The following is a 20,787-nucleotide window of genomic DNA, read 5'->3' as shown; positions in this document are numbered from 1 at the left end:
TCGAAGGCCCAATGGCTGTTTGACGTTAGGCCTTCGATTGTATAATTCTACCTCTGTGGGGTTAAATATGGAGTCGAAAGCAGGGTTCGTGGGGTTGGATTTTAGCTTGACTATATACTGCATTGCAAGCTTTTTCATTCTTATGTCCAAGGGGAGTTCTCCAGCCTCCACATGGAGACTTGGGATAGGTGATGTAGAAACGCGCCGAGACAGAGACGCAGGGCAGCATTTTGTATTGGTTCCAGTATTTTTAGATAAGACTTCCTTGCTGCTCCATATATTATGGATCCGTAGTCTAGCTTGGATCAAATTAGACTCCGATATAGCAGGTTGTGTCATAGGCCTTTTATATATCGAAGAATACAGCTACTAGATGTTCTCTTCTGAGTAATGAATTTCTAATATAAGCTTCCAACCTTACCAGGTGGTCAGTTGTTGTCCGCCCCTGCCGGAATCCGCACTGGTAGTTGGAGATTTATTCCTCTCCAGGTACCAGACCAGCCTACTGTCAATCATTCTTTCCATGGTTTTGCAGATGCAGCTTGTTAGTGCTATTGGTCGATAGTTAGCTGGGTCAGAGCCGTCTCTTCCCGGTTTAGGTATAGGTATAACTGTGGCTTTCCTCCAGCTGTTTGGGAAAGCGCCTGTTTGCCACACACAGTTATAGACCCCTAGCAGGACTGCCAATGAGGGTTCGGGAAGGTGCTTGAGGAACTGGTAGTGGATTTCATCTTCACCAGGTGCTGTGTCATGTGACTTGTCCAGCGAGTCCCTCAATTCCTCAAGCGAGAACGGTTTGTTGTAGTCTTCATTGTTCTCTGACCTGAAATCAATGGGGAGTCTTTCCTCCCTGGTTTTGACTTTTTGGAACTCTGGCGTGTAGTGTGCAGTGGATGACTTTTCTGCTATTGAGGATGCAAGGCAGTCAGCTATTTCTCTGGGGGACGTGACAGTTTGTCCTTGGTTTTTCAAATGCCCTATTGCATTTGATTCTTTCCCTTTGATTCGCCTTACTTCCTTCCAAACCACTCTAGCAGAAGTTTTGGCATCCAGACTGCCAACAAAACTTCTCCAGGAATTCCTTTTGGCTGACCGTATGGTTTGTCTAGCCTTTGCTCTAGCTATCCTGAATAGCTTTAGGTTTTCCTGGGAAGGATTCTTTATAAATGCAGCCAGTCGTTTTTTCCTATCGCCAATAGCACTTTTGCAAGCTGTCTCAAACCATGGTTTGCTAGGCCGTTTTGGATTTGCGGAGGTTAGGGGGACAACTTTCCGGGCAATGTCAAGTAGCTTGGTAGCAAAAATGTCAGCTGTGTTCTGTTCACCGAGAATATTTTCTGTGATATCCTCGGAGCATCTTTTTTGGAATTGTTCCCAATCGGCCTTGTTCAGTTTCCACCGCTGAGGTCGTCCCAATGAGGGGAGATTGTTAGTAATGATGATTGGGAAGTGATCACTTCCCCGTAGATCATTGCTAACTGACCATTTAAAGTCGTCCAGAAGTCCAGGGACGCATACGGTGAGGTCAATGCATGTGAGAGATCCAGTTCCTGGGTGCAAGTAGGTCGGTGATGCATCATTAAGTATGCATAAATCATGTTGGAGGAAGATATCCTCCAGCATACGACCTCTTGTGTCGGTATTGTTGGATCCCACATGGTGTTATGGGCATTGAAATCCCCAAGGATTTTATAAGGCCGGGGAAGTTGTTTCAATAGGTCCTCCATGTCTGTTGGGTTTAATGGAGCGCCTGGTGGTAGATACAGGCTGCAACAAGTGATAACCTTGTGAAGGATTATCCTAGCTGCTAAGGCCTGTAGTTCTACCCTCTTATGGGGATGCTGTCCTTCACAAGGATACAGACTCCACCTGATGCTCTCTCTGCATCCTCAACATTCTTGCTGTAAGCACTGTAGCTTCGGAAACTGATGCTATCTTTCAGAAATGTTTCCTGTAAGCAGACAGCTACAGGAGTCTCAGAGTCCATCAGTAGCTGCATTTCCTCATAATTGGCCTTGAGGCCTCTACAATTCCACTGTACAATTCTGGAATCCATGGCTTATTCTAAATGATCTACTTGGAGCTATTTGGCCTTGGGAGGCCCCCGGATGGGTTTCCCTTTATTCCAGTGACCTTGGTATTTTTATTCTTGGGTTTGGATGGAGATGAGGACAACCCCCTTTTGGGGGAAGTCTTTCTCTCTGGAGAGGGGAGATCCCTGTGGTTAGAGCGGAGGTTATTTTCTCCTCTCTCACCTCGGGCATGCTCTCCGCTTTGATTTCTCCTCTTAGGGAGTTGGTCAACCTCTAATTCGGTAGAGGTTGGGGTGTCTGGCTGGGTTCTCTGAGGAGAACCTGTGTCAGACATGATGTCTCCAGGCTCTCCCGGAGTGTTGGTTTTGACATGCTGCTCAGTCTCCATGCTCTCATCAGCGAGCACAGAGAACCTGTTCTTTAGCATGACAACAGGGCTTTCTTGTTTCTTCGGAGGTGTGTTCTTTGGTGGTGTTTTCTTCTGGGTTGGAGGAGGAGGAGGGGGTGGTGGGGTTAATGTGTCCGTCTGTGTGGCTATGGATCTTCCTATCTTAGCAACAGCCTGGGCGTAGGTCTTTGTCAAGCCAAATTGGCCCTTGGGTAGGGCCAATACAGCCGATTTCGCCTGGCTGAAGGTACATCCATTTCTTGCCTTGTACTCCTGCACGGCAACCTCCTTTTTCCACACAGGGCAGTCCTTGGGGTAGGCTGAGTGGCCAGCGTGACAGTTTGGGCATTTGAACTGGGCTGTGCAGCCCTTGTCCTCATGACCCTCTCCAGCACATCTGGCACACACAGTGTTCCTCTTGCAGACTGCCGCGCCGTGTCCATAACCCTGGCACTTGAAGCACCTCATGGGGCTAGGTATGTAGGGCCTCACTGGAACTCGTAGGTATCCTGCCTTCATATACTCTGGTGGTGTCCTTGTTCCGAATGTGAGGATAATAGTGGCGGTTTTGACCTCCTCACCATCCCTGCGCCTGGTAATGCGCCGGGCATGGGTGACTCCTTCAAGCCCTCCACTATTTCCCTCTCGGAACATTCCAGTAGGTCCCTAGAACTGATTACACCTCTGCTGGTGTTCAGACTCTTGTGTGGCATGACTTCCACTCGGAGATCACAGAGTCTTCTGCATCTTAAAAGCCCATCAGAGTGTATCTTGCTATCTACTTCTACAAGAAGTTCCATTGACTTGTGTAGCTTAGACACACTCTTGGGCTCTCCCACTACTGACTAGAGTCCCTTATAGATAATAAAAGGGCTCAACTTTGTCAGGCTTTTCCCCTCCTCTGTGCACCTGACCACCAGAAATGATGGCCAGGTAGTACAGCTTTTTGTGGCCTCCTCCTTTTTTTGCATCAATACGGCGTCTCTTGCCCAGACATAAGTCTGGGGCAAGTAGTTTATTTGTTTTTTTTTTATCCATATATATATTCTTATTAGTTCGTCACCTGTGCTCCCCATCCGCCATCGAGTCCAACAAGGGGACGGGCCATTCGGATGTCCAGAATGAGCCCGCCAGGGTTACACAGGTGCTATACTCAGTTAGCTGCTGCATCGGACATGTGTCCGATACAGCAGCTCCCTGATTGACCCTCTGTGACGAGATGTTTATTTTGTTAATATTTGGCTTGTTGTTTAAGTCTAGGGGAAATTTTATTAATTTTATCCCGCTCACATATAAGATTTTGTACAGGCACACCGCAACTAACAGTAAGAACAGACCAATATTATACGTTTATAAATTAAAATAATTTAATAAATGAAAGTTTACAAAAGATAAATGATCAAATAAAATTATAATCAAGAAATGAAATGAAGGTGCTAATATCTAACATAACTGCTCATCATGGATTGCTAATTGGTGAGTGATTGGAAGAGAAGAATGTTCCTATGTCTGGCTACTTATATTCTTAGCTGCTAGCCCGTGGGTCGTCTTCTGGCGGTCGTAGGACTGGCACTCAGAAGTATGAGTCATCCGGCTCTGTCTTAGGACGTCGGCTCGGGATATTCTCTGTGCTGTAAGCAAGCTGGCTCTAGGGTGAGGCCGCTGCCTGTTTAGCCGTAGAGAGGGTTTGTGCTGCAGACTAAGTTGTAGTGGGACGATCTCTCAGCTGTGATCTCTAGCTCGTAGAGAGCCGTACTAACTCAACACCAGTTTATCTGCTGCGAAGGTTTGCTCTAATCTGTCGGCATTAGGCAATAGCTATTGGGCAGTGGACAGTTTGGGCCGGGTACTGGGCAGATGATACTGGGCAGTATAAGGCACTGTGGACACTGGGCAATATGTTAAGGCCAAGGACAGTAGGCAATGCCTTCTTGCTAACAGGTATGTAATTGGGGGGGGGGGGGTATCTGGTGTGGTCTGCTCCGGTTACAGCTTTGGGTGGAGATCTGGTAGTTATAGCAGTCGGGGGTAGCAATCGTGTGTAGCAATCGGGGGTAGCAACCAGGCTGGGGATAAGACAGACAATTAGGAACCTCCTAAAGGCATTGAGCAGGGATTCCCATATGCCTTGCAATCAATCAGATGTAGGCATTGGTATCAATCCCAATAAGGCATTTAAGACAATTAAGTATAAAATCTCAAAGCATGCATATAACTCAATAACAAAAAGATACAAGTAAGATAACCACAATAAATGTGTCATCATACAATGTAGGATGATACTAGTCAAGATTCATCCATTAAATTTGATTACGACGATAAGCAATCAGTTACAGTAAAATGGGGAATGAGCCTATTATATACTAAAGGATAAGATGAAAATAAAATATTAGGGATATGGCTACAGTAATAAGGGTTTGATATAGTTAATCAAAATTACATTCATCCAAGGAACTATAAGTTCATAAGGGTTTGAGACATAATAATATGTATGAGGGATATATAATAGAAATGTGAAATGATTAATTTCACATGGGCTCTGTAAGTTTAGAGCACTGTGATCTAGGTTCTTAGACAGTACTTAGATTCACGAAAGGTTATTGTTTACATCAATCACTAAGATACAGGAATGGATGAAACATAACAAATCAAATATGATAACTATGGCTTCAAACGTAGACAACCATAGCGGAATTAATAATACTATATGAAGATATAGCATCGACATAAAATAGCACAATGTACACACATAATAAAGTCATAATGTAATGACGGGGAACGTGGTTGTGTACTAATGCGTACTCACACATTCCTATAAGATAAAATAAGTATAGTAAAATGTTTACCTTTACCCGTTTGTCCCTAATGAAACCTCACAACTAAACTTCCTAAGAGACTGTATGAATCATAGCGAGCCTAACTTTGAATGCTTTGGTCTCTCTCTATATATAGTTGGGGCATTTTGTTTAACGGGTGGGGAAGATAACTAGGTGATTTTCTCACATGTATCGATGTACCGGAGATGTCATGCGTCAGGTCAGATTTATGGCCTGTACCGTGAGAGTGGGGACTAAGGTGAATATGCATTTGTCCAGCCCGAGTGTAATGCTATTCTTAGAGCGGTGCGTATCCTGCCGGGGGGGGGGGAGAATAGGTGTGAAAAGTTATTAGGCCGCTGCGTGCAGCGACTTTTGTGTGCTGGTCACCTGCACAGCGGTCAAAATTAAAAGTTAGCCCTAGAGAGGTTAGTTAATGTCTTACGTCGAGATTCGTCCCGTGAGAAACAGTGCGAGGGGAGACTTGGACTTACTTAGACTTAGGTCCTCCCGCGCCGTTCGGCGCATTGGGCGGCAAGCTGTCTCCATAATGATCTGTCACTGGCAATGTCTGAAGCCTCCTCCCACCTGGTGTCCACTGTTCTGAGGTCCTCCATGAAGGTGTGTCGCCAAGTAATACGAGGACGTCCCTGTTTGCGCTTTCCTCGTTTTGGCTTCCATGTTATCGCAACTCTTGGTGTGCGTAATTCATTTTGACGTAGAACATGTCCCGCAAACCTCATGCGACGCTCAGCCACAACCTCACTAAGTGTTCGACTCCCAGTTCCTTGTTTGAGATCCGGTCTGTGTAACTGACTCCCAAAATCCGTCTCAGCCATCTCTGTTGAGCCACATTTAGTCTTTTCTCAATTTTGACAGATGACTTCCACGTCTCACATGCATATGTAGCAGTTGGAATGACGATTGTGTTGAGAAGGTGTATTTTTGTCTCGAGTCCAATAGCTTGGCTAGTCCAAATAGGCTGCAGCCTTTGGAAAATGCTCCCTGCCTTTCCTATTCGGCACGCTACATCATGGTAAGCATCTCCATCATTTGTTATGATGCTGCCAAGGTACGTGAACTTGTCCAGCTCTTCAAGCTTTGACTCGCCAAGTCTGACGGGGACACCCTTTGCCTTATATCCCACTCGCATAATTTTAGTCTTATCCAAGTTTATGCGGAGGCCAATTTTGGGTGCCTCTCTGTCTAGGCTCTCCGTCATTTCTTGAATGCATTTATTTGTAGCCCCGAGTAGTGCAACACCATCAGCAAAGTCCAAGTCCGTCAATCGGAGTTGTTCATGCCATGGAAATGAAAATAATTGATTAAGTTTTAATTAAAGTTTCTCACGGTTTGCTGGGAAAAGACTCAAATGAACTTGTGCATGCAATTTTCGTATCATCACACCCTCCAGCCACCGCCCTCCAGCATAGGTCGAAGAACTATGCCGGTAGCTCGGCATGACCAGCCGGTTGACCCAGAGCGGGCCATCTGGGCCTCGGGTCTAGGGGAACTTGGAGCCAAAGTATTGTGTTGTTATGGTTTATCCTCAGATAGCCATCACTCAAATACCAGGATCTCTTTATCCCCCCTTACCCGTCGCAGTCCACGGCAAACGGACTGATCTAGGACGTAGTGAGATTTTAAAGATAAGGAGACAGTGTGATGATCAATGAAGGCAGACTTAGGAAAAGAGGAGGCAGACACAATGATAGAAAAGAAGTAGGGCACCTTTGAGCTCCAAAAGTGCTAAGGAAAGAGGAGCGCAGTTTAACGTCATGTCTCTGGACGACTCTTTTATAGACAGGTTAAAGGAGGACCACGTAACAAGTAACCTCGGGAACGCTTTAAAGACTAGCTCAGGTGTTTTGAAATAAACAGCACTTAAGTCGCGTGACACAATAGAGAAAACAGCCAAAAGAGAGCACAAATCAACCCACTGCAGAGAATGGCTTTGCAATGGATGTAACAAAATATATGTTTCTTTGTTGGGTCAGCGTTGTCACGTGACACCAGCAGTCGAAGACAAGACTTAATCTAGAGCAGGGGTTCTCAGCCTGTGGGTCGCGACCCCTTTGGGGGTTGAATGACCATTTGCCAGGGGTCGCCTAAGACTATCTGAAAATTGGGTGGGGAGATTGGGAATTTTTTATCGGAAGTTTTTTTTTTTCTTATGTGTTGTAAAATTTTTGTACCATAGTGGATATAGATTTATATTGAGTATTGTAGTAGTGGGGCATTACTCAGATAGCATTATTATAATATCAATTTAGAAACGATCGTCAAGTTTCAATAGAAAATAAATAAATCAAAAGTGGCGTTGACAAATATAAACGTACATATATTGTAAGACGATACTGAGGGCACTTTGAGTGAATGTAACCTCCTTGTTTGAGAGTAGACATGTTTTATTTATTTGTTCTTCTTTGTGTTTCTTTTTTTTTATATAATTGTCATTCAAAAATAGATGTTACAGGCCACATCTTTGTCGTTGCAAAATACATTTTTCAACAAATAAATTTAATGTCTATCAATGCATCAAAACACCATTGCGGGATCAAACATTTCTTTGGTGAAGATCTAATCACGTCGTGAAGATAATTCAATTAATTGTACGCCATCGTATTATATGCAGTGGAAATAGATTCATTATGTAACAAATCATGAACATGGACTTCGAACAAAAGAAAGTTAATACAAGAAAAGAGAATGACGATTTTTTTTTGCGGTATAGTTTAAGCAGAGATCCCGATGCAACATTTGAAATGAAGTATTGAGGTCGAACAAACGTCCGAACTTTGCTGATTACGACATACAGTAGCCTAGTTTAGTTTAGCCTCAGATGGCAAGTACCATAATTGAAACATATGAATCTTCTTGTTTGGTGTCTCTCAGAATCGCCAGAGTTCTGAGACCTCACACCACTACCAAGCAGTTATTGTCAGTGGCCAAAGACATGATTGGAGCCAAATTTATAAATAAATTTAGAGTAATTTGCATACCCAATGACACTATTGACAGGAGATTAGTTGACGTGTCTTCTGATACCCAATGACACTATTGACAGGAGATTAGTTGACATGTCTTCTGATACCCAATGACACTATTGACAGGAGATTGGTTGACATGTCTTCTGATACCCAATGACACTATTGACAGGAGATTAGTTGACATGTCTTCTGATACCCAATGACACTATTGACAGGAGATTAGTTGACATGTCTTCTGATACCCAATGACACTATTGACAGGAGATTAGTTGACGTGTCTTCTGATACCCAATGACACTATTGACAGGAGATTAGTTGACATGTCTTCTGATACCCAATGACACTATTGACAGGAGATTAGTTGACATGTCTTCTGATACCCAATGACACTATTGACAGGAGATTAGTTGACGTGTCTTCTGATACCCAATGACACTATTGACAGGAGATTAGTTGACGTGTCTTCTGATACCCAATGACACTATTGACAGGAGATTAGTTGACATGTCTTCTGATACCCAATGACACTATTGACAGGAGATTAGTTGACATGTCTTCTGATACCCAATGACACTATTGACAGGAGATTAGTTGACGTGTCTTCTGATACCCAATGACACTATTGACAGGAGATTAGTTGACATGTCTTCTGATACCCAATGACACTATTGACAGGAGATTAGTTGACATGTCTTCTGATACCCAATGACACTATTGACAGGAGATTAGTTGACGTGTCTTCTGATACCCAATGACACTATTGACAGGAGATTAGTTGACATGTCTTCTGATACCCAATGACACTATTGACAGGAGATTAGTTGACATGTCTTCTGATACCCAATGACACTATTGACAGGAGATTAGTTGACGTGTCTTCTGATACCCAATGACACTATTGACAGGAGATTAGTTGACATGTCTTCTGATACCCAATGACACTATTGACAGGAGATTAGTTGACGTGTCTTCTGATACCCAATGACACTATTGACAGGAGATTAGTTGACATGTCTTCTGATACCCAATGACACTATTGACAGGAGATTAGTTGACGTGTCTTCTGATACCCAATGACACTATTGACAGGAGATTAGTTGACATGTCTTCTGATACCCAATGACACTATTGACAGGAGATTAGTTGACATGTCTTCTGATACCCAATGACACTATTGACAGGAGATTAGTTGACGTGTCTTCTGATACCCAATGACACTATTGACAGGAGATTAGTTGACATGTCTTCTGATACCCAATGACACTATTGACAGGAGATTAGTTGACGTGTCTTCTGATACCCAATGACACTATTGACAGGAGATTAGTTGACATGTCTTCTGATACCCAATGACACTATTGACAGGAGATTAGTTGACGTGTCTTCTGATACCCAATGACACTATTGACAGGAGATTAGTTGACATGTCTTCTGATACCCAATGACACTATTGACAGGAGATTAGTTGACATGTCTTCTGATACCCAATGACACTATTGACAGGAGATTAGTTGACATGTCTTCTGATACCCAATGACACTATTGACAGGAGATTAGTTGACATGTCTTCTGATACCCAATGACACTATTGACAGGAGATTAGTTGACATGTCTTCTGATACCCAATGACACTATTGACAGGAGATTAGTTGACGTGTCTTCTGATACCCAATGACACTATTGACAGGAGATTAGTTGACATGTCTTCTGATACCCAATGACACTATTGACAGGAGATTAGTTGACATGTCTTCTGATATTAAGGAAATGATATCTTCTTCTTTTACAATATTTAGCATCCAGCTTGATGAATACACAGGTGTTGTATATTGTTCACAATTACTAGTTCCGGTATACTTAAGATATAAACACAATGGCGATTGTAAAGATGAGTTTCAATGCAAAACTCTATAAACGACCTCTACAGCGAGTGATGTAATTCACAAAAATGGTTCAATTTGAAAAAGTAAAAGACTTCTTAGAAAAATAATTGTGGCATCTGCACAGATGGTGCTCTAAGTATGCTTGGATGTCTGTCTGGAAGTTTTATGTTTGGTACAGAATGAGTCACCATAAGAATCCATCCTAACTTACTGTATGATTCATAGACATATATTAGCAACGTTAATAGCAATGCATCTAAATATTTCTCTTCAATGTCAGTTACAAAATTCTGGATCAATTGTTTGCAGTCATTCTGTTCTAGACTTTCTTTTTCATTTCCAACATTATATGTTGATCAAACATATTTTTTTCTGCCTGTTAGTTATCAAGTCTAAATACAGAAATAAACTTGATGCAGAAAATGTGAATTCCTAATCTAGTGAAATAATAACAAGCTCAACTTTCGCACTAACTTTGGCGTGTTTGTTATTACTGTGGCCACATTTTCCGTGATAAGTAATACTTTTTAAATTGTAAATTATGTATGTTACGTGAATATTATAAATACGCAATAGAAAAATCAATAAAAGAAAATCATAAAATAAACTTTTTCAAAAATTTAAGCACTAATTTATTTTACACTAAATAAATATGATAAGTTTCTAACAATTAAATTAACATCATAGATATTAGTTATATACATTTTGATAACCATTTTATAACATTAGCTAAATCACATTGACCTAGACCTATGACAATTTTTTTGTTATGGTTGTGGGTCGACTCCTAGTGAAAAGTTGTGTTAGGGGGTCGCGGAGCTAAAAAGGTTGAGAACCGCTGATATAGAGACTAACAGGAGTGCGATTATTTAGATCCCAAACATGTCTAGCTTGCAGTCTTTGTGCATTGGTCATCCTTGGTCAAAGGGAAGTTGTCAATGGAGACGAGTTTATTTTTAGAAGTTCAGTCGCAATTTCATTTAGAAGTCGTTTGTTTGTTTGTTTGTGCATATTTATCTGTTTATAATCCTAGACGAACAAAAATGTCTCTTATAGTTTTGCTACAAGTTTGTTTTTGCTCGTAGATTCAGTGGCGTACAGAAGGGAAGGCAGATGTGCATGGGGCGCTAAAATGGGTATCGAAATAGAACATAAATGTTGTATATCTCTGTGGCTATGTTCTTCAACTTCGTTTACATTATATGCAAGTTTTTGTTATTGCTTGTTGACTTTTCATGTGTAAATATGAACTACTTCTACTAGTGGGAGATTGGCTTGTGGCGCCGACTGGCCTTTCTCGTGATATCGCTGCGTACACTTGCCAGCTCAAGAATCCTTGAGTCAGCTTGGATTTTATTTGTAATAAAACACTTTATATAGCCTGAACCAATGCAAACACGATCTCGTTAAATGACGTTAAGTACAAGCTGGGTAAAGTGCTTAGACTTAGGCATGTCATGAGATTTAGACAAACCAGAAGACACTGAATGTACTTCGTCATCTCCTGTGCGCTAATCACATCGACAGGTTAATGGTGATGGAAGTGTCTAATGACACATTGTGTGATGATATTGAACATTTATTTGGATGTGATTTCTAAACTGATGTCACTATCCCCAACTGCTTCTCGCACTATGTAGTTAGGTTTTACTTGCAATCTGAAGGAACACCTTAGTTCAGAGTCATTTGAAAGTGATACACTAAATGTTTTGTTACATGACGGACATTGAAGAAATTGTGATTTACAAAATAGAAATTAAAAAAATAAAACTTTTTTTTCTGTATTGTTCATTAACTGTAATATTAGATCTTCTTGACCATCAGCTGATCGAGTACTGTAAAATGACATGACCACCGGCTGATTGAGTACTTTTGTAAATTGAAAAATTGGGCATACTACTGGACCAAATGCCTGCAAAATTCTAACATTTAAACTAAATAGAATCCCAGACGATGAGTGAGACACTCGCCGAATGCCTTAAAGAAATCTCCTGGCCGCCAAATACAAACAAAATAGATCGGAGTATTCAAGCAATGTTTTGTTTTGTCTTGTTTGAACAAAAAAGTAACATCGCAAGGAAATAACAATTTACATTGTGCCCTAAATCGGTCAAATAGGAACCATAATAATAGATTGACCTCCTTAGTCTTTAGAAACGAATATCGTTAATGAGACCTCTGGACTTCAAGTAAATGTAATATAATGCATAACAGCGATTTCTAACAATCATATTGAGTTAATTGGTTAGTCACTTAATAACACAATATTCTCTACCAATTTCAAAGATAGAATAAGAAAGAGACTGCTGGTAGGCAACTAAACCGTAATATATCTTAACTAATAAAACATCAAGTAACTTGAATAACTTCCTTTTGTGAACTAAAGTAAATAGAACTTTTATTTATAATATAGACAAAATCAAGTTGATATGAGATAAAATAATTCTAGTAGACTTTAGTAATAATATTTCTTAACAAACTCACTACAATAACACAACCTTTCAGTTTAACGTTCTGGAGTCTCTCCTAAGACCCAGTGACGACAGTGCCACCTATATACTGACAATTCAAAAGAGTTTATAAATAAATGTTATCGAAAAATACTTATCTTTTGTTCGTAATATTTTCTTCTAATTTTATTTATTCTATGAAATCAATGTCTAAAGAAGAAAGTTAAAAGTAGCCGTTGCACCAGAAGACGTAAAATTTCCTAATATCGGATTTTCCAAGATCTTTTCTAGCTTTTGTGATCTAAACTTACAAGACGTACGAAGGGACGGACAGAAGGGACGGACAGAAGGACTAATAGGGCGCGCCTTTTCCCCTTTCGTGGGCCTCTAAAATCACCCCAAATAAAACAAATATTTTTTGCTACCTTTTTCTAGACAAAGATTTACATTGTTACAGAGAAAGACGCAAGGGACTTTCGTTTCTAACATATTTTTTGTAGTCTGAAAATGCTCGCAATATCTTTGTCATCTTTGAGCAGTTATTTCCTCCCTAGTCTTGTCCTGTCAAAGAGCACAGCTGATATTATCACAGCTGAACACAAAACAATTGGTTGTGGACTAACACGGAATGTGTGTCAGTGTGTTATTAAGTGGCTACGAAGATGCCACTGACCACAATATACTAAAACTGTTTTGAAGCAAGAGACCGACAAAAAATCTGCCGATTCAGCTCCCTGAGAGCTAGTTTATACAACATAACATAAATCTATAATATAATCAGAGGCGTTGCAGCCATGGAGTAAATTGGGTATATTGCGCATAGGTTTATTTATTTGCCAATACGGGCTAAGGAGGGCAACGGAAAGAAAAAAAAAGCGATTTTAAAAAGTTAAATGTAATGACTTCTTACATAATTTTACTTAGAATCCAATTTGTACTTATCGATTTCAGTTTGAGAAAGACAAGATGTTCTTTGAATATTCAAAGAGATCGATAGAAAGAATAGAATCTAAACCTCAATCCATTTTCGAACACGATCAAACAAAACCAAAAATCTACAGATCTCTTCACATTAAAAAGGACAGAAGACTAAAAAGTAAAGAAGCAATAACATATAAAACACGGAATCATAAGTTACAAGGCTGAAGGCTTTAGTAAAGCCCTTAGTGAAGACAGGCACAGAATGGCTGCCTGCTCGTGTGCCCGCTGGACTGTCGTTCAGACTTATCGATGGTCCAGGGCTCAGACCCTGCTCTCTCACATCCCCCGTCGACCTGCGGGAGGTTTGGACCAGGAAGTAAATTATCTTCAACTCTGAAAAAACATCATGTCAAACATTTATTTTTTACAAAACAGATGACGAAAAGAAAACTTAAATAGACAGCCGATGGACAACGGCTTTGTCTGCATAATATGAGGAAAATATGTAGGTCGCAATTGGGTTTGGGTAGTCATATGAAACACTGCACTCATCCTTAATCATCGTAATCGAAGACATTGCCATTAATAATTTACAAAAACAAATCAACCTAATATTATGCTCAGAAAGATAAGACAAAGGCTCATTCCTTATTCCCTTTGCTAGGATATCCTTACAATCGCCCTATCATTCATAGTACCGTTAGAACGGTTATACCATGAATTGGGTTACCTGTAAAATCAATGACATAGCAGAGTTTAAGTTACTAAGTAACATTCACGGCTTGATTAACACATGGTTACGCATAGAGCGTAAGTATCTTCTCATTTGAAAAAATGTTTGTAATGTATAAAATCTTAGGGGAAAAAATGTAAGAATATGGTATAGTTTATTTGAAAAGTTGGATTCATTCGAATTTGAATCAGTACTCTGCACCCAAACATTTTATTTTGGTCGGATCACGTGACGAGGGTCTCTTTCCTGCCATTGCCCTGATATATATTTTGCTTGATCCCAGCTCTCCGTGTGATAATTTCAGGCCATTAAATATGCAACAGATTAAAGATTGCTGATTTATTTGGTTCTTTATGGGCTCACTGCACGTTAAGTTTCAATCAAGGAAACGCCTATCGATCAGTTAGTGTTGGTCTAACGAAGAGGAGAGTCCAATAACTCAGCTGATTAAAATATGAGCAGACATCAGTCAGTCCATATAACGCTCTGATTTAAAAAAAAAACATTTTATTCTAAACTAGCATTACCCACCGTTTAATTTGTTCCCAAGTTATATATTATTTATTTTACCGTCCCTATTAGTTCTTACTTTAAAAAAAAATAATAAAACGGCCCACTGGTAATCTCTCACTCATACATTGGTAGCTATTACGTTGAATTGTAGCCGGTCTCTGAATTCGGGTATCCCTTCTTCTCCCCCCCCCCCAACTCCCCGCCTTAACAAATTGTTTTATTTATACTATCTGACTTCTTTTGCTTTTCAGTTCTTATTCGAAATATTTCTTAGGCTCTAGGATATTTCTTTTCTTATTACATCCTGCAAATACTCACATAATATTTTGGTCGTACCGCCCTCCCCTACCCCTTTTTTTTGCACTTTCAACAAAACTGCCCGCATGTTTAAAATTTCATTTTAGCCCGCGTGTATTCTAGTATATGTTACGTTTACATGGAATGGCCCGCTTTAAAACGCCCTCCCAAATACTTCTAGCTGTTTAATCTACACCATTCCCTCCTCTCCATTTCTCATTATAACTTTCCCAAACATACTTAAAACCCCCGCCCCGTCACCACTCATAAAAAAATGATTTTACATAACTGACACTTTTCTTCGCTTTTTACTTCAGTATTCAAGTATTTCATAAACTCTATGTTACTTTTTTAGTGGACCTTCTTTTTTTTTTGTGTGTTGTTATAACTGGTGTCGTAACGCTCTCTCATCCAAGAATTCTTCGTATCTCCGACCTCAAAACACAAAATAATATGGTCATACCTACATTTCATTGTGTTCTAGGTACATGGTAAGTAATGACGGGTTAAATTTTCTTATTTGTTCACCCACAACAAAAGGAAATATTATGGAGGACTCAACTTTTCAAAATCGCTAAGGCAGAGGTTCATTTTCCAAAAACGATATTTTTTTTTCCTCAGTTTCTACCCAATACGTTATTATAAAGCAGAGACCAATTTACTAACTCATTTGTTTGGGACCAATTTACTAACTCATTTGTTTGGGACCAATTTACTAACTCATTTGTTTGGGACCAATTTACTAACTCATTTGTTTGGGACCAACTTACTAACTCATTTGTTTGGGACCAATTTACTAACTCATTTGTTTGGGACCAATTTACTAACTCATTTGTTTGGGACCAATTTACTAACTCATTTGTTTGGGACCAATTTACTAACTCATTTGTTTGGGACCAACTTACTAACTCATTTGTTTGGGACCAACTTACTAACTCATTTGTTTGGGACCAATTTACTAACTCATTTGTTTGGGACCAACTTACTAACTCATTTGTTTGGGACCAATTTACTAACTCATTTGTTTGGGACCAATTTACTAACTCATATGTTCAGGACCAATTTACTAACTCCTTTGTTCAGGACCAATTTACTAACTCATTTGTTTGGGACCAACTTACTAACTCATTTGTTCGAGACCAACTTACTAACTCATTTGTTCAGGACCAACTTACTAACTCATTTGTTCAGGACCAACTTACTAACTCGTTTGTTCAGGACCAACTTACTAACTCATTTGTTCAGGACCAGCTTACTAACTCATTTGTTCGAGACCAGCTTACTAACTCATTTGTTTAGGACCAGCTTACTAACTCATTTGTTCAGGACCAACTTACTAACTCATTTGTTCAGGACCAACTTACTAACTCATTTGTTCAGGACCAACTTAGTAACTCCTTTGTTCAGGACCAGCTTACTAACTCATTTGTTCGAGACCAGCTTACTAACTCATTTGTTCAGGACCAACTTACTAACTCATTTGTTCAGGACCAACTTACTAACTCATTTGTTCGGGACCAACTTACTAACTCATTTGTTCAGGACCAACTAACTAACTCATTTGTTCAGGACCAACTTACTAACTCAATTGTTCGAGACCAGCTTACTAACTCATTTGTTCGAGACCAGCTTACTAACTCATTTGTTCAGGACCAACTTACTAACTTATTTGTTCGAGACCAGCTTACTAACTCATTTGTTCAGGACCAGCTTACTAACTCATTTGTTCGAGACCAGCTTACTAACTCATTTGTTCAGGACCAGCTTACTAACTCATTTGTTCGAGACCAGCTTACTAACTCATTTGTTGAGGACCAACTTACTAACTCATTTGTTCAGGACCAACTTACTAACTCATTTGTTCAGGACCAACTTACTAACTCAATTGTTCGAGACCAGCTTACTAACTCATTTGTTCAGGACCAACTTACTAACTCATTTGTTCGAGACCAGCTTACTAACTCATTTGTTCAGGACCAACTTACTAACTCATTTGTTCAGGACCAACTTACTAACTCATTTGTTCAGGACCAACTTACTAACTGAATTGTTCGAGACCAGCTTACTAACTCATTTGTTCAGGACCAACTTACTAACTCATTTGTTCGAGACCAGCTTACTAACTCATTTGTTCAGGACCAGCTTACTAACTCATTTGTTCAGGACCAACTTACTAACTCATTTGTTCGAGACCAGCTTACTAACTCATTTGTTCAGGACCAACTTACTAACTCATTTGTTCAGGACCAACTTACTAACTCATTTGTTCGGGATCAACTTACTAACTCATTTGTTCGTTTATAATTCTCTCTCTCTCTCTTGTGGAGATAAACATAAAACTAAAATGCTAATTTACATTAGGCCAATCATTACTAGAATATTCATCCTCTATTTGTGACCTCCAACTTAAGAAAACAAATAAACTAGGACACCACAAACTAGAGCGTGAGATTTATAATAAACATATAACGACATTTGATTAGACTAACACGTTTAGTAAAATTATTAAATTCAGAGACACTCCAGGATAGAAGACAAAAGTAAACTAGCAATAATACACAAAACACGGAACCATAATTTACAAAAGCAAAACCTAATTTTTTAAAATGCTCATAACGACACAAAGATAAAGGCACATTTCTTATTCCATATGCTAGGACAAATTCGTACAAGTAACGCTAGAGAATGAAATGGGTGGACTGGGTAGGCAAGGAAAACCAAAGACTTAGCAAAGTGGAAGTCACTGATTAACATTCTTGACAAGATTGACACATGAAATGCATAGGGCATAATTATCTTCTCTTTTCGAAGTAATGTCTGTACTTTGAAAGAGAAGTAAATGTCAAAGTGTAACCACTTATGTACTTGGAACAACTAAGCATTTTTTCCGTTCAAAGATGCCAACATTAGATTTTTCCAAATCGATATTTTTTATCTTCTTCCAAACTATGTGTTTTATTTAAGGCGACATACAATTTTTAATAGCATTGTCACGTTTGTGTTTTGAAGAGATTTGTATTGTCTCCACAATCATATGGCATACGCGGATATGGAGGTGCCTATAAATCTATTCAACACTCTCTAGAATTAAATAAAGTAGCTCAGAGCTGAGAACAATTTTCTTGAGTTTAATGTTTTAAATTCAATTCAATAAAATAAGTAAATCAATCACTTGCACAACGATAATTTGAATAGAAAACTCTAGTTCCGTGTTTCTCAAACAGTGTTCCGCGGAACCCTAGTGTTCCGTTAGGCCTGAATAGGTCTGAATAGGTGTTCTACAAACTACTGGAATAATTAGCCTGTAGACTACCACGTGAATTAATCTCTAAAACAAAATGAGCAAAGTGTTCTGCCAAATAATCGGAATGTGCGAAGTGTTCCGTTATTGAAAAAGTTTGGGAAACACTGTTGTAGTTGAAATAAAACATATTGAAGATACAGGCGAATAGATATAATACAAGAATTCAAAAGCACATTAAATAATCCACATGGGACAATGACAAATGACTAGCGACAGTGAACAATGACCAAACAACTAACTGATAGTTAACTACACGTGTCTTATATAGTATCGCATATCGATCTTTCTAAATTACTTTAGTCGTTTATAATAAGTTCTATCAGCTTTCCATTGTTCCACATTAACCCTACGTCATGTTTATGCAAGACAAGGTTATCTAGAAGGGTCTGGATTTTTTTTCTGCACGCACACTCAATGTGACCCAATAATACGTACACATACTGGTCAACCGTTATTGAGTGCTGTCAAGATTGACACCAGGGCCGGCGTTAGATAAATGGAGGCCCTAGATGAAGTTAATTTGGTGACCCCCAAATGAAATAGAAAAATAAACAGCAAAAAATAAAATGACACAATTCATTATCAAGGCTAGTGTACTCCAACAAAAACATTGGGCACAAGTTGAACTGTTTTTCTCTAAAAAAAATATTTTAAGTCCTTTGCGAGGCCCCCGCCAATCGGAGACCCTAGGCGACTGCCAAGTTCGCCTATACCTAAGGCCGCCCTGGTGACATACATGTGAAAATCAAAATATACGTCCTTTTAGCATACACTGAATCGCACTCTTTAGGGCGAAAACTCACAATCGTAAATTGCTTAAATCGTAGCCTAAGATGATTTGAGGTCCTGTGCGAAGTGAACTTTTAGTGACCCCCATATGAAATAGAAAAATGAAAAATAAACAACGAAAAAATAAAATTACGCAGAATATTTATACTTCAACAATAACATTGGGCACAAGTTTCGCTATGTCTTCTTTAAAAAAATGTTTTGAGCCCTGAGCGAGGCACCACCAATCGGAGGCCCTAGCCGGCTGCCTAGTTTGCCTATGCTTAAGGCCGGTCCCGATAGACACTTTTTATCATATTGTTTCAAAATTAAAATAGTTCTATGGATATGTTCTGTTTAAAATTATCAACATATAACGTCAATATAGCCTATCAACTATTTCAATGTATTAATGCGCGAGTATCAGCTTGTTGAAAAACAACAGCTAACAGACACAATTTATTGTGAGAATTGATGAATGGCTGCGTCGAAAGGTGGCCATCAGACGACGTTGTCATGGCGACATTAACTCGTCTCCCATTTCCAGTTAAAAACCAGACGAGATCGCTCCAGAGAATAACTTCACAATTTTATAGTTAATATGCAAATGGACCTTATTTTAGGCAGTCCCTCTTCTATTTGTACACCAAGGGAAGCAATGCATTACTTCGGCTGAATAGCCTCTCTGGCCTATCGAAATGAATGCTTCTATTTTAGTGTTATCCTTGGCTGTAGTGCTAGAAAATTAATTTTAGGCGTTAAAAAAATATAAATAAATTATTGTGTTAGATCGAAAAGGGAATTGTTAAAAAATATTTTTTAGGTCGTTACTATAACAAAACCTGATTAATAGTTGCACTTTTTCTGAATTGGAGATTCTAATCTATTTGCTAATTACATTTGCCATCTCAACAAAATCAGAGACAGAAATTACAGGATATAAGGTTAAGAACGTACTGATAAGCTATGCATTTTGAAAATGTACATTACATTTTAAGTACATTTTAGGCACTGCAGTTCATTTGCTTCAACTGTTTCCATTAGCATATGTTCACTCTATGACAGTATTACAACTAAAAAGGTATTTTTAAAAAGGCAACAACTTTATAGACAAAGACTTAATATAAACGTACATTTGTTGAGTACAATAACGTATTACAAAGTAAAGATCTTTAGCCATGTAGTTTCAATACAAAGTATACCACAAAACAGTGGCGTAGCTAGGGTGGGGGGAGGAGGGGGAGAATTTGAAAATCCTCCCGGCTTCCCACTTGAGAGGGGCCCCCAAATGAGTGTGTTTTACATTAAAAATTAAATATTACGCAAAATGCAGGGACCCCAAAGAGGTCTAGCCCCCAGGCTCCAAACGATGGAAAATTCCTAGCTACGCCCCTGCCACAAAGGGACAACACTACTAATTTAAATTAGTTGCCACTTTCCCACATTCACCATTACCTCCTCTCCCTCCCAAAACAAACACTAATCTATTTGTAAGTTTATATTTTAAGGAGTTGAAAGAAAAGACAACTCGTACATCTACCAGTTCTCTTAAAGAATGTATTCAACACTTCAGCTACGTGTATTACAATGCTGTTGTCAAGGCGGTACGTTACGTATCGAATCCGATATGAAGTTTAATGCAATAACATGTCTGTGAGACGCTAGGACTGTCTTTTAATACAAGAGCATGT

At 39.4% G+C, this 20,787-nt stretch overlaps 1 protein-coding gene across 1 annotated transcript in view; it reads left to right on the top strand.

The window, feature by feature from the left end:
- LOC106057700 (UPF0764 protein C16orf89 homolog) overlaps positions 1-20,787 on the top strand; it is a 103,210-nt gene that overhangs the window by 38,603 nt on the left and 43,820 nt on the right. The gene's annotated exons all lie outside the window — the stretch shown is intronic.

The sequence above is a fragment of the Biomphalaria glabrata genome, chromosome 2 (assembly GCF_947242115.1).
Source record: "Biomphalaria glabrata chromosome 2, xgBioGlab47.1, whole genome shotgun sequence".
NCBI lineage: Eukaryota > Metazoa > Mollusca > Gastropoda > Planorbidae > Biomphalaria > Biomphalaria glabrata.
Note: the sequence above shows the minus strand (reverse complement) of the source record. Positions and strands in the feature narration are given on the sequence as shown.